Source organism: Crotalus tigris, unplaced genomic scaffold, assembly GCF_016545835.1.
Source record: "Crotalus tigris isolate CLP2741 ecotype Arizona unplaced genomic scaffold, ASM1654583v1 scf7180000017841.2860490, whole genome shotgun sequence".
NCBI lineage: Eukaryota > Metazoa > Chordata > Lepidosauria > Squamata > Viperidae > Crotalus > Crotalus tigris.
In genome coordinates this window covers 1159648-1171470 of record NW_024096667.1, presented here as the reverse complement: position 1 = coordinate 1171470, position 11823 = coordinate 1159648, and the positions used below count along the sequence as shown (strand labels likewise).

Sequence of the window (11823 nt, the reverse complement as noted above, 5' to 3'; positions counted from 1 at the left end):
GCTGCAAGGCCTGCCATTAAAAGCAATGTATTAGATGTAGAATACCAAGCTAAATGCACATCCCTGGTTTTATTTTCTTTTGTGATGCTGAGATGAGAAACAGAAGAAGACAATATCTCACTGACACCCAGGAGGGCCAGTCAAGAATGAAAGAGAAGGGGGCTGACCGCTTCTAAAAATCCCTTCCAGTGGTGATTTCCAATTTTATTTCCATAAGGAAGGGGTCTGTTATCTTTATATGTTCTTGCTGGTTTCAGGAACTGCCTTAAAGTCAAATTTCTAGGTCTGTAAGAGGACATTTTAGAGCATACACTGACCTGCACTTTTCAAAGCCATATTTATTAACTTCATCTTGTTGCCTTTTGGAAGATGTCTTTTGCTTTTAACCACCAGTCCAGGGCCTTGGGCTTTTTTTGGGGGGGGGGAAGGGAGAGGTGAGGTGGAGGAGAACTGAATGCTACATCTCCTGTACATCTTCAGTAAAGTAAAATCCTCCTGAAAAGAACTAATCCCAAATAAATTCTGCATCTGGCAAACGGGGAAGCTGGTTGCTGAAGCCAGTACAAATGAAGCTGCTGTGTGTGCTTTCCATCCATGCACAAGGCAACCCACAGACCCCAGACCTGCTCTTGATCTCATGCCCAGTTGGACACAGAACTAACGCGCGCACACACACAGGGCATGTGGAATGCCTCGGAGAAACTGTAGCTAACCACCTTATTAGTATTCCTCCCTCCTCTGTGTTTTACTTGCAGCAAAGGGAGGGCTGAGCAAAATGCAGTGGAAGAGGGACAGAGACAGAGCTGGCAATCATTTCAATGCAGGCGGCTGAATGCAAGGGATGGGAGGAAGATGCAGCAAAGCAAGATTAATAACCTTGCCATAATTCCAGGCACCCTACAAATTGCTGTCTCTGGTGACCACCCCGGCCCTCTGTTGATTGATCAGGTTCTGTGAGTGAGTGAGTGAGTGACTGGCTGACAGTCCACCTGTTTTTTTTTCCTCTCCGGGGGGAGGGGAGGGGGAGACGTCTGCCTTTCCTGTTCTTTGAATCGCTTGCCCAATTGGGAAGGTAGGAGCGAGATGTACCATCTGCAGCATAAGACGGCAGCGATTGGAAGCTACCACTGACAGCTTTGCTCTCCCGCTCTGGGGAGCGAGAAGCTAGGTGTAGCGTGTAGACGGGGAGAATTTCTTTTCTCGGGCCAGTGGTTTCCGTGCCTCTTCAACCTGCCTCCTTTTCCCGATTCCTTTGGAAACCCGGACATACTTTTTGCAAAGTCTCTTGGACACCTTTCCTCCCCCCCTCCCCCTCTCGTGAGCTGGATGATTAGTAAATGGACCATCTAAAAAACTCACCGATTATTGTGCTCCGAGTCAACTCAACTCTAGATCCCCGGGGGAACTAGAGGAATTTTCATTTTCATCGGAGAAGTTTTCGGGGACGGCTATTGGACAGGTAAGTCCAAGATCTTCACTACCGTCTTTTTTTCCTATAATGTTTCTTATTTTTTTGTACTCCCCCTCCCCATGTTGCTCGCTCACTAAAGTTACCTGTCGGGTTAAGCGTTTGATTGTAAAGTGTCTGGAAAATCTATATCTATCTATCTATCTATCTATCTATCTATCTATCTATCTATCTATCTATCTATCTATCTATCTATCTATCTATCTATCTATCTATCTATCTTTGTGCAAGCTGCTGATATATGGTGGATTAAAGCAGTATTTTGGAGGTTTGATGTGAAGGCATTCTGTGGCCTCTTTTTCTACACAAATAGAATATAATATGTATCTCTTCCCATAACCCCCTCTTACCTAGCAATAACTTTGATTGGAGTCCTTGTATTCACTCCCCCCCCCACCCCCCACCCTCCCCTTGTGCATTTCAGCAGGCTCAGCTAAAATAAATATGTGGGTTCAGGAAGCAGCTCCAGATACTCTCCGCTAATGCAGATTGATAGCAAAATGGAAATTACTCAGGATTTCTAAACTGCTGCTTATCATATAAATTTTCTCAAAGATGCATTGGTTGTTAGTGGAGCTTTCTTGTACAGTTTCAGATTTATTTTTGATTCCTTCCCCCCCCCCCAGTATCCTTTGCAGAGAAAGGGACTAATCTTACTCAAATTTCATAACATCCTCTTTCTCCATCTCTCTTTGTGGTTGAAAAGTGAGATATTTTGGTGTGTGTTTCCTGTGATAGATCTGATGATTTAAGTTAATTTTTCAACTGGTGCTTGCTTCACTTACAGGTGTTGTCTCTGAGGAATCTGAAACTTAGCCTCCCTACCTTGCAATTATTCTTTTGGGGGTTAATGTGCATTGTAAGTGTGGTATTATCAAAGATTACTTCATTTGAGCATTTTGATTAACACAAAATATCACATTAGTTTTCCAAAGAAGTGAGAAGCATACTGTTAATTCAGGAACAAGCCTTTCCAAGTAGGATTGTGGGAATTTCTTGTTTCTTCCCAGTGTATAGATTTGGTTGGTTATATGTCATGTGAGACAACTGACTACTGGATGTGAGAATGTCCATACTGGCATGCACCCATACAAGTATTACATCACCTGGGGTGATTATTACATGCAACAAACAATGCACATCTATCCATACAATAATGAAGTTGGATATCAGCTTGTCAATCAAGGGAAAGCTACTTGATAGCCAATTTAGTAAATCTAATCTATTCAGTGGCAAGGTTTATTTAAAGACTCTTGCACAATAAAAAGTTAATAAAAAGACTCTGTTAGAAGACAAATTAAATTTTATGATGATTTGATTGGCCTGGCTATCATTTCTATTGTGAAGGTTGACACAGTTTTTGCAGAACGGGATCAAGAGGGGAAAGAAAGAAAGAAAGAAAGAAAGAAAGAAAGAAAGAAAGAAAGAAAGAAAGAAAGAAAGAAAGAAGGAAAGAGACACTGTAATCAGAGATGCTTTTTCTTCTCATCCTCACCGTGCAACTTGCCAGCCTGCATTTCCCATTGCTTCATTGAAATATGATAGTTTGGGGTTTAGATTTGTTTTCTGATCATTTTTGTTGGTATATTTTACATTTTAGGGAGATTGAAGGAAAGATTTAAAACACACTTTATCATGAATATTTAAACGCTTTGGAAATCAGTGGTAAATTAAAGATAGGTGATACCAGACATCTCATTTAGAATATTAATGGTCAGAAAGTAACTCACCAAATTTGGTTATTGTTGATTCCATCTGTTAAGGCTGAGTTGCCTTACATGAGTTTGGGAAAGACATCTATGTTGTATGAAAAGAAAAATAATAATTGTAGTTTCATATATAATTATCTGTGCTTCTTATGAAATTCCCAAAATATCTTATGAAAACATGTGGTGGGAGAGATCTTCTATCCAGTGATGTCATCTGGATATTAGTAATTGTTACATACTTCATAGATAAAAATACTAGATGTATTTTTTAAATCTGGGGGCTTCAATTTATTGATTAATTATGTGTATTACTGTCTCACTTAGTTCTCTTAAACTTGTTCCAAAGTCATAAGCATAAAATCTTCGAAAACCCAACCAAACTTGGAACACTGACATTTATTCTAACAATTTACTATCCACCAAACCAAGCGTGACATATTGACAATCATGCAGCTTTATCTCAAGTTTTAGGGAACACTAGCTAAACCACGAGTATTTGCTGCAGCATTATTGAAATAAATAATTGAAAACAAACTATATCTCATTGTTATCTATGATTATACAAATCTATCTATCTATCTATCTATCTATCTATCTATCTATCTATCTATCTATCTATTGGGTGATGGGTATATTTTTCCTTTTATAGTGACACCAAAGCTGCTATAATTTATTCTGCAGTGAATGCATTGCTTAAAGAATATTATAAAAGCTCACCTTTTCATAATCCTTTACTTGTAAATGTGTTGCTATGGAAAGTCTACTCAATGATATAAACCAAAGTAATATGATGCTGCAGTGAACATTTGTCAGCAACAATGTAATCAAAAAATGAAGCTCCCCAAATGAATAATCTAAATCTGACTTAAAGAACAGCAGTTAAAGTACATTCAGGGCTGATCAGTCAGTTGGGTTTTTACCTCAAAGAGGGCCCTATGTGCTTTATACATGAATTCTACCATTTCTCTTGAACTTGTTGGGATGACAACCAACCTAAACAAGAAAAAAAATAAAAGATTATTTACAAAAATGCAAATATTGTGGACTGATGCAATGCATACCTTCAGCTTGCTGAGTCATTTTGTTAGCATGGAATATTATCATTCTTTCAAAAGCTGGCACATGAACTCATTAGCTGTGATGAGCCAAAACCATTGTTTTTGGGTTTTAAAAATGATTGCACCCATACATTTTGGACAATTCAACTCTTTGGTGCCAAAACAAATTGTGTAGATTTATGATTGTTCAGTTAAATCTTCATAGGAAAGGGTTAGCATTGGGATCTTTAAATGATAATCTTATACCTGTTGCTTGCTTATATTTAACATAGATTAATTTATATTAGACATGGAAATTATTCCTGCTAATTTATCCATATTTCCTTTCTACAGCAGAATGAAGTTTAGCAGTGTGAATCCTTATGTCACTTTCTAGTTCCAGAAAATGTCAGTTTTCTAAATGCACCAAGAAAATATATTTTGGGTTAGTAAAATTAATTTTGACCTCTCTGAATTTAGATTTTGTCCTTGATGTCCTTGATGAAAGAGGAAAATAACTTGCTAATTTTATCCTGATAGAATAAGCAAGAAACAGATTATGTATAGTCTTCCCATCTCCTGAAATTAATATTTCTATGCATTTTCCACCTTTTTGTTCCCTTGCTTTATCATGAAGAAATGGTTGCAGACATTAGACTGCAATAAAGGCCCAGTTTCCTGCTATCAGTGTCTTAAGGCTGTGGATGTGCAACCTGAAACTTTTTATGTCAGTGGCATACAGCTTATGCTCAAGTGTGCATCAAATTGCAATCTAAGTCACCGTGCAAAGTACAATGCTAATAAATTGTACAGTGGTTAACACATGACTCTAAAATGTTAGGCAGACCAAAGATAGACCTCTGATGAACTATAACTTCATTTCCACTCAATGGTATCAAAATTCTTAGTTACTGAAATTCCAGCAAAGAATTCCAGCATCCACTAATAAACTAACTATAAGTATATTTGTATGGCTTAATTATTAAAAGATTCTAGCTATACAGACAAAATCGTAGGTCATGAGAACTTGAATAAAAATTAGGTCATCACCATTTTGACATAAGCTCCTTCATTTTCGTATCTATTCACATTTTATGTCTTTATACTTTGAAACTCTGTGACTGCAAAATGAATAGAGCACTAAGCTATTCATAATGACTATTTCACAAAACTAATGAATGAGGGCAAGGAAGCTAGATATGGCATGCCCTGTGCTTGAATAATATGCATTCAAACAGTGGATATGCTAAGAAATAAATCATTATTTTTCTTGCACAATTTCATGTTAAGAAATGTGCTAATCTACATAGTTCATTTTGTCTGTTTCTTGAAAAATATGTTCTTAAAAAGAACATTTTACCTGTGTTAGAATTAGATGTACATACTGTACCTTTCAATTATGCATATATTCATCTAATGATGAAAAGAGAAAAGTAGAATAAAAGAGGTAACATTTTTAACATTAAAAGTTGATCCAATGGCAATATTGTATGATGTTCTAAATGCTGGAGGTTTCCCATGTCAGAAGAAGCCTACAGTATTAGATTAGACATGGACACTGCTCTATAAAAGTTTTCTGTATTATCCCAATATGCTAGAAGAAGCTCAGTATCAAGTATTAAATATAGGCTTTGTTAGCCAGATGGTGAATACTGTGTGTTCCTTGCTTCATGTGCTTGTTTTAGAATAAGCCAATTTTTGTGCTACTTGAATTTCAAGGACATTTGGAAATACATACATACGCATATGTATATGTATATATATGTGTGTGTGTGTATATACATATACATATACATATACATACATACATACATACATACATACATACATACATACATATATATATATATATATATATATATATATATATATATATATATATATCTTCTCTTTAGAAGGCCAGATCCTGAAGTTGAAACTCAAATACTTTGGCCACCTAATGAGAAGGAAGGACTCACTGGAGAAGGGCCTAATGCTGGGAAAGATTGAGGGCAATAGAAGAATGGGATGACAGAGAATGAGATGGCTGGATGGAGTCACTGAAGCAGTAGGTGTGAACTTAAATGGACTCCAGAAGATGATAGAGGACAGAAAGACCTGGATGAATGTTGTCCATGGGGTCACGATGGGTCGGACACGACTTTGCAATTAACAATATATACTTGACAGATAAAAGACGATCACCAGGAAGTAAAAACAATCAAGTTTTTAATAAATAAACCGAGCTTTCGATGGCTATATCACTGCCATCATCGTCAGGGTGTAAAAGCCAGAGGGTGGGGGAGTTCGTTTATGAGCGCAGCCATGCCCGCATTCGGCTCATAGACCTCGTGATAGGTCCCGGCCGGCTGATCCTTGCATCACTCATAGTATCGTAAGGTGTTTATTTGAATTTCGTGCTCCTACGGTTGATTCCTTCTTTGCTATTCATGACTCCTAAACTGGGGGGAGAACATCCCGTATCACTCTGCACTAAGGTAACCTGCATAATATTAGATTGATCATCTGGCGGGGTCTTGGGTCTGGTCACCTCTTTTCCCCGCATTCGCCGCACTACTCTCTGGGGACGCACAGCCACATCCATGTCTTCATTCCCATTCCCCCCCGCAACCCTCAATACACCACATGTCTGTGTGTGGGGTTCACGATGTTTTGTTGCGGTCCGTATCCATGTCGGCTCGGCATCCAGAAGGTGTTTCACCCTCCCCCTCGAGTATATTCAGAGGGAGCTTCTAGTCCGGTCCCCACGCTTTCGCTCTCCTGCGTTCGTCATGCTGTCATCCGGGAGCACGTGACCACACCCTCCATGGGGTGGCTGCAATTATTGTCTATTCTGGGAGCACCGATGTTCAAATGAATGTCCAAGCCGGTCATAACGGGGACGTCCTCAGAAGCATGACTGTCAATACGGCTGTAAAGAGGACAGTCCTGCTTCGTACAAAGGGGAGCACACGCCATATACGGTTCTGAGGATTGGACACGATGTTGAGGGGGAGGAGCATCCGGAGCATCTAGGGTACCTAAGGGTGGGCTACTGTTGTCAATGGGTTCTTCGATTTCCAACGGATGCATGTGGAGACTATTAGTCAGGGGCACTCTAGATGGTGAGGTCCCCCTCATCCCATTATCCATCCCTTCAGATGAACATTCAATAAATTCGAGGAGCACGAAGCTGAAAACACCAGCCTGAAGATGACAAATGGGACTTCGTCGAAACGTTGCCAAGACACTTCCAATTTTACGCGGGAGAAAACCCGAATAACCAAAGACCTACATACAAACACCCGCGAAAACCTCAGAAAACATATATGTGGCCTAGAGGTTAATACAACTGCCTAACATGTATATAGCCCAGGTTCGAATCTCAGAAGAGTAAGTCTGGCCGAAGAGAGTTAAGAAACTCGAAATAGCTATCCCAGTTCTCTCTTTATTCTTTGTTAGCAACCTAAAAATGCAAAATGATGTCGCAGTTGGTGACTGCTGCTTGTGGATAGCTCTGGATTGAGCTGATACAGGCAAAAGAAAAGAAAAGAAAGAAGATTTCTTTCTCCCATATTTGGGCTGACAGGGTGCACATTCAAGGTTTTATATATGTGTGTGTGTGTGTGTGTGTGTGTATGTGTGTGTGTATATACACACACACACACACACACACACACACACACACACATAGGTCTTTGGTTGTTCAGGTTTTCTCCCGCGTAAAATTGGAAGTGTCTTGGCGACGTTTCGACGAAGTCCCATTCGTCATCTTCAGGCTGGTGTTTTCAGCTTCGTGCTTCGAGGAGCACGAAGGAGGAGCTGGTGTTTTCGGCTTCGTGTTTCGAGGAGGTGCTTTTATATATATAAAAGCACGAAGCCGAAAACACCAGCCTGAAGATGACGAATGAGACTTTGTCAAAATGTCATGGGATTGACATGGGAGAAAACCCAAATAACCAAAGACCTACATATTAAAAGTCATTTCTAGTTTCTGACATTGGTGTTTAGTTTTAATTCTTTCTTCTGAATTTGCTGTACTCTAATAGTGAATAAGTAGCTGATAGTTTGGGAATAGGGAGAGTGGCACCAAGATTTTATTTAGTTCATCCTTTCTTTCCATAAGTCTCTAGCATAAATTTTGAGTTAGGTTATCCACATAGATGCCACAAATGGAAGGACGTCTGCTTATAGAATGAAAACAGAGATCAACCCAAACCAATTGTATAGATTCAGGCATATCCATGTATCAAGGATTCCAGAAAGATTTGGTCCCCAGGCTATATACAGAAAATCTACAATCATAATTGGGTTATTATTACAAGTTTTGCACAGACTTGTCACCTGCTAAATAGGAATGAAGAGAAAACACAGGGCATAATCACACTAGTGTATTCATAAACATCAAACATTTAGAAAGAATTATTAGATGTCTGGATGAATCAGGGACAATAGAACTTTAAAAAGTGGCACTGATTGTTATTCTTGCATTTCTGTTAAGTCTGTACAAGAGATACCTGAATTTTTGGCTTGGTAATAAGAAATATAAAAACAAATGTGCAGCATATGTAGAACAGGAAATACAAACCTTAACATTAGAAGCCAACTTGCTTTGCCATCTTCAGATTTCTCCCTTATCCTATATTATTCTCTTTAGACATATGATTTTATGAAAGAACAGATTTTTTTAAAAAACCTCGAGTTGGGTATTATATAGGATTGCAGCTGAAAACCTCTCAATCAATCCAATGCAGTTGTGAGTCTTTCCCCCTCTCTTTAAATATTCGCCTGACTTGCCAATCCTCCATTGAGAGCTAATGGGGAGACATTTGGGGGGAGAGCTGTTGATGGACTGGGAGACTATGCTGTTCTGTGAACAGTTTGGTGGTTGGAAGGATTTCAAGATGTCATGAGACATGATATTCCAGCCAAACTAGGTTGGGCCACACCCTGGCATCTTGAGTTATTTCTGGTTTGATTTTTATGTGGGAAATTGCCAATGTGACACCTGAATAGTATAGTTTATAATTTGCCATGGTCTGGGGATTGGTAAAGAAGGAGGGACAGACAATACATTCTGGATAACTTCTGATTTCCCGAATGGATGTAATTTGTATATTCCAGGTTTTAAGTTTCAGGAGAGCAGATTTCCAGTGAAACATTAGTGAAGAAGTACCAAAGGTTAAGAATAGTTCAACAAGGAACTAAATTACTGAAGGTGAGCTCAGAGCTCTCCTTGTTTGGATGTGCTCAACTAGAGAATAGTCTACTGTTTTTCCACCTCAGCAACGTTAAGTTGAAGCCCACACATCTTAAAATTATTGAGTTTGAGAAACACTGATTTAAAGTATATGGCATTATATCATAGACAAGGGAGGGAGAATTTCTGATTTTCTCCCTGGGATATTTATTTTGGGGGAGAGGGAAGGAAGTAAATATGCTGAGATACTTTTAAGGTTTATACATTTATCTTTGCATATTTTATGCCTCAGGATGACAGGAAATTTTAACATTGACTGAAAAAATTCTGGCAAATTCCAGCAGCTTATTAATATTCAGCTCATGAAAACTTGACTTGGACATTGTGCTGTGGAGAGCATTTTTCGTCCAGATAAACAGAGGAAGCCCTGGATCAGCTAACCTCATTCTTAGGGGCAAATCTCTTTACTTTTTGGAATGACTGTAGTGGAACAAAGTTTTATGCTCATTGACTAATGTTGCATATTGCAGTGGTTCTCTGGTTGTTAGTGAAACCAACATCTCTTACGCAGCTGACTTGGGATATATTAAACAGATTACCTGTGCTGAAATGTGTCTTTAGTGGATTTAATTAAAATGCAGAAGACCTATGCTTTCTACCGCACAGTATTTATTGTAAACTAAATGCAAACGTCTTCCTGATCAATACAGTCTCTCACTACTGCTTTCCTTTGGTTCAAGGTTTATTTCCTTTCAGTACATTTACTGGTTCTAATAGGAGGTTTCAAGTCTTTCCTGTTTAAGTAGAATTACATTGAGCAAATAAAATTCTTTTTGTTCTAATTAATTACAGATAATGGTGTGCAGAACAGTTGGACCTTGCGTGGACCTCTGAATCTGTTGCAGGCTGTATTATACATCCTATTAATGGACAGTTTTCATTGCAGAATATATTTAAGAGAAATAACTGGACAGATATTTTTCACAAAAAAGAAAGTCTTCTCCTTTATAACACTACAGAGAAGAAGGAGAAACATGAGTGCCATCCTCAAGAATGTCTGAGATATTTATTGAGGAACTAAGTAATAACATTAAAAGGTTGGAAATAAATATATGCACACAAGTACTCAGAAGAAAGAAAAAAAAAACAGAATGCAAAGTTCTAGGTTGGCTGGATGCAGGCCAAATTTTAGCTTAGTCTTTTTTGATTCTATGGCAATTCTGTTTGGACTGCAAAGCAGGTCAGTGAGGAAACATTAGGTTTTTTCCTATCACAGAGATTGAAGACTGTTCTATGAGTGATTTAATAAGTGCAAATAAAATAATAATAAGATAACAAAATACAAAGTCCTGCAAACAGAATTAGAATGATTGTGGGAAAAGAAAGCAAAGGTAGTATTAATAGTAATAGATGCCTTGGGTGCAATTTCAAAACAACTTGAGCACTTGAACGTGATCAGCAAAATCACCATCAGTTAATTGCAAAGCTTACATCCTGTGACAATACCTTTAATACCTTCAAACAACTGCCTATTCCAGGTCCTTGGGAAGGATTCGATAGGTGGATAAAAATGCCAGATCAAATCTGAACATCTGGCTGACTGTGCAATGAATCATAATATATTAAGCATGTGTATCTCCCTACTCTTAATTATTCTGCTTGGCTCACAACAACACAACACAGACAAAGAAATTATAATGAAATCAATAAAACATACAAGACTAAGATAAAAGTACAGAAACATAATGAGGCAAGAGGTCTCACTGTCCCTCGCCAAAGGTCTGCATAAAGAACAAGGTTTTCACAGGTTTTTTTTGAACAACAACACACTGGGATTCATATGGATCTAGGCAGAAACTTGTTCCCAAGGGCAGGCCCTGCTATAGAGAAGGCACACTTCTAGAATCCTGATAGATGGCATGATTTAATCAAAGGTAGCTGGAATGTACCAATCCGGCAGAATCAAGTTAGCCAGGCAGATGCTATGGAAGACAGGAGGTTCCCTCAAATAACCAGGCCGTATATCATGGATGCCAGTTCTATTTCATTCACCTGATAATCACATCTATGCTTATTGTTGAACCAAAGCTCTACACAGAGAAGGGGAGCTGTTTGAGTCCCCTTCTCAAAAATGCTGTTTGCATTTTTGGCAAATTGAATCCAGTTGTTGCAGAAAACTCCAGTACCTGAAAAAAAATGCAATTACTTCTTAACTTTATTTTCTGAAAAAGTTGTTCAAACTGAGAAAATGATGGATAACATATCCCATTCCCCTCTTACTATTTTTTTTAAACCAATATTTAAAATGTCAGGATGTAAGGAGATGTTAGGGCAATTTCAAGTCATTCTCTGTTAGCTTTCTCTCCCATTTTTCATTCAGCTTTTCAGAGGGTGTACATAATGTTCTATCCTCTATCTCACTTTTCCTAC

The 11823-nt window shown here is 38.4% G+C and overlaps 1 protein-coding gene across 5 annotated transcripts in view; it reads left to right on the top strand.

Annotated features, from left to right (window-relative positions):
- The first annotated feature begins 772 nt into the window (after positions 1-772).
- LRRC4C (leucine rich repeat containing 4C) overlaps positions 773-11823 on the top strand; it is an 817554-nt gene continuing 806503 nt past the window's right edge. For all 5 annotated transcript variants that reach the window (XM_039343308.1, XM_039343314.1, XM_039343307.1 and 2 more), the window contains exon 1: positions 773-1459. The gene's annotated coding sequence lies outside the window, so the exon portion shown is untranslated. The remainder of the gene's footprint in view (positions 1460-11823) is intronic.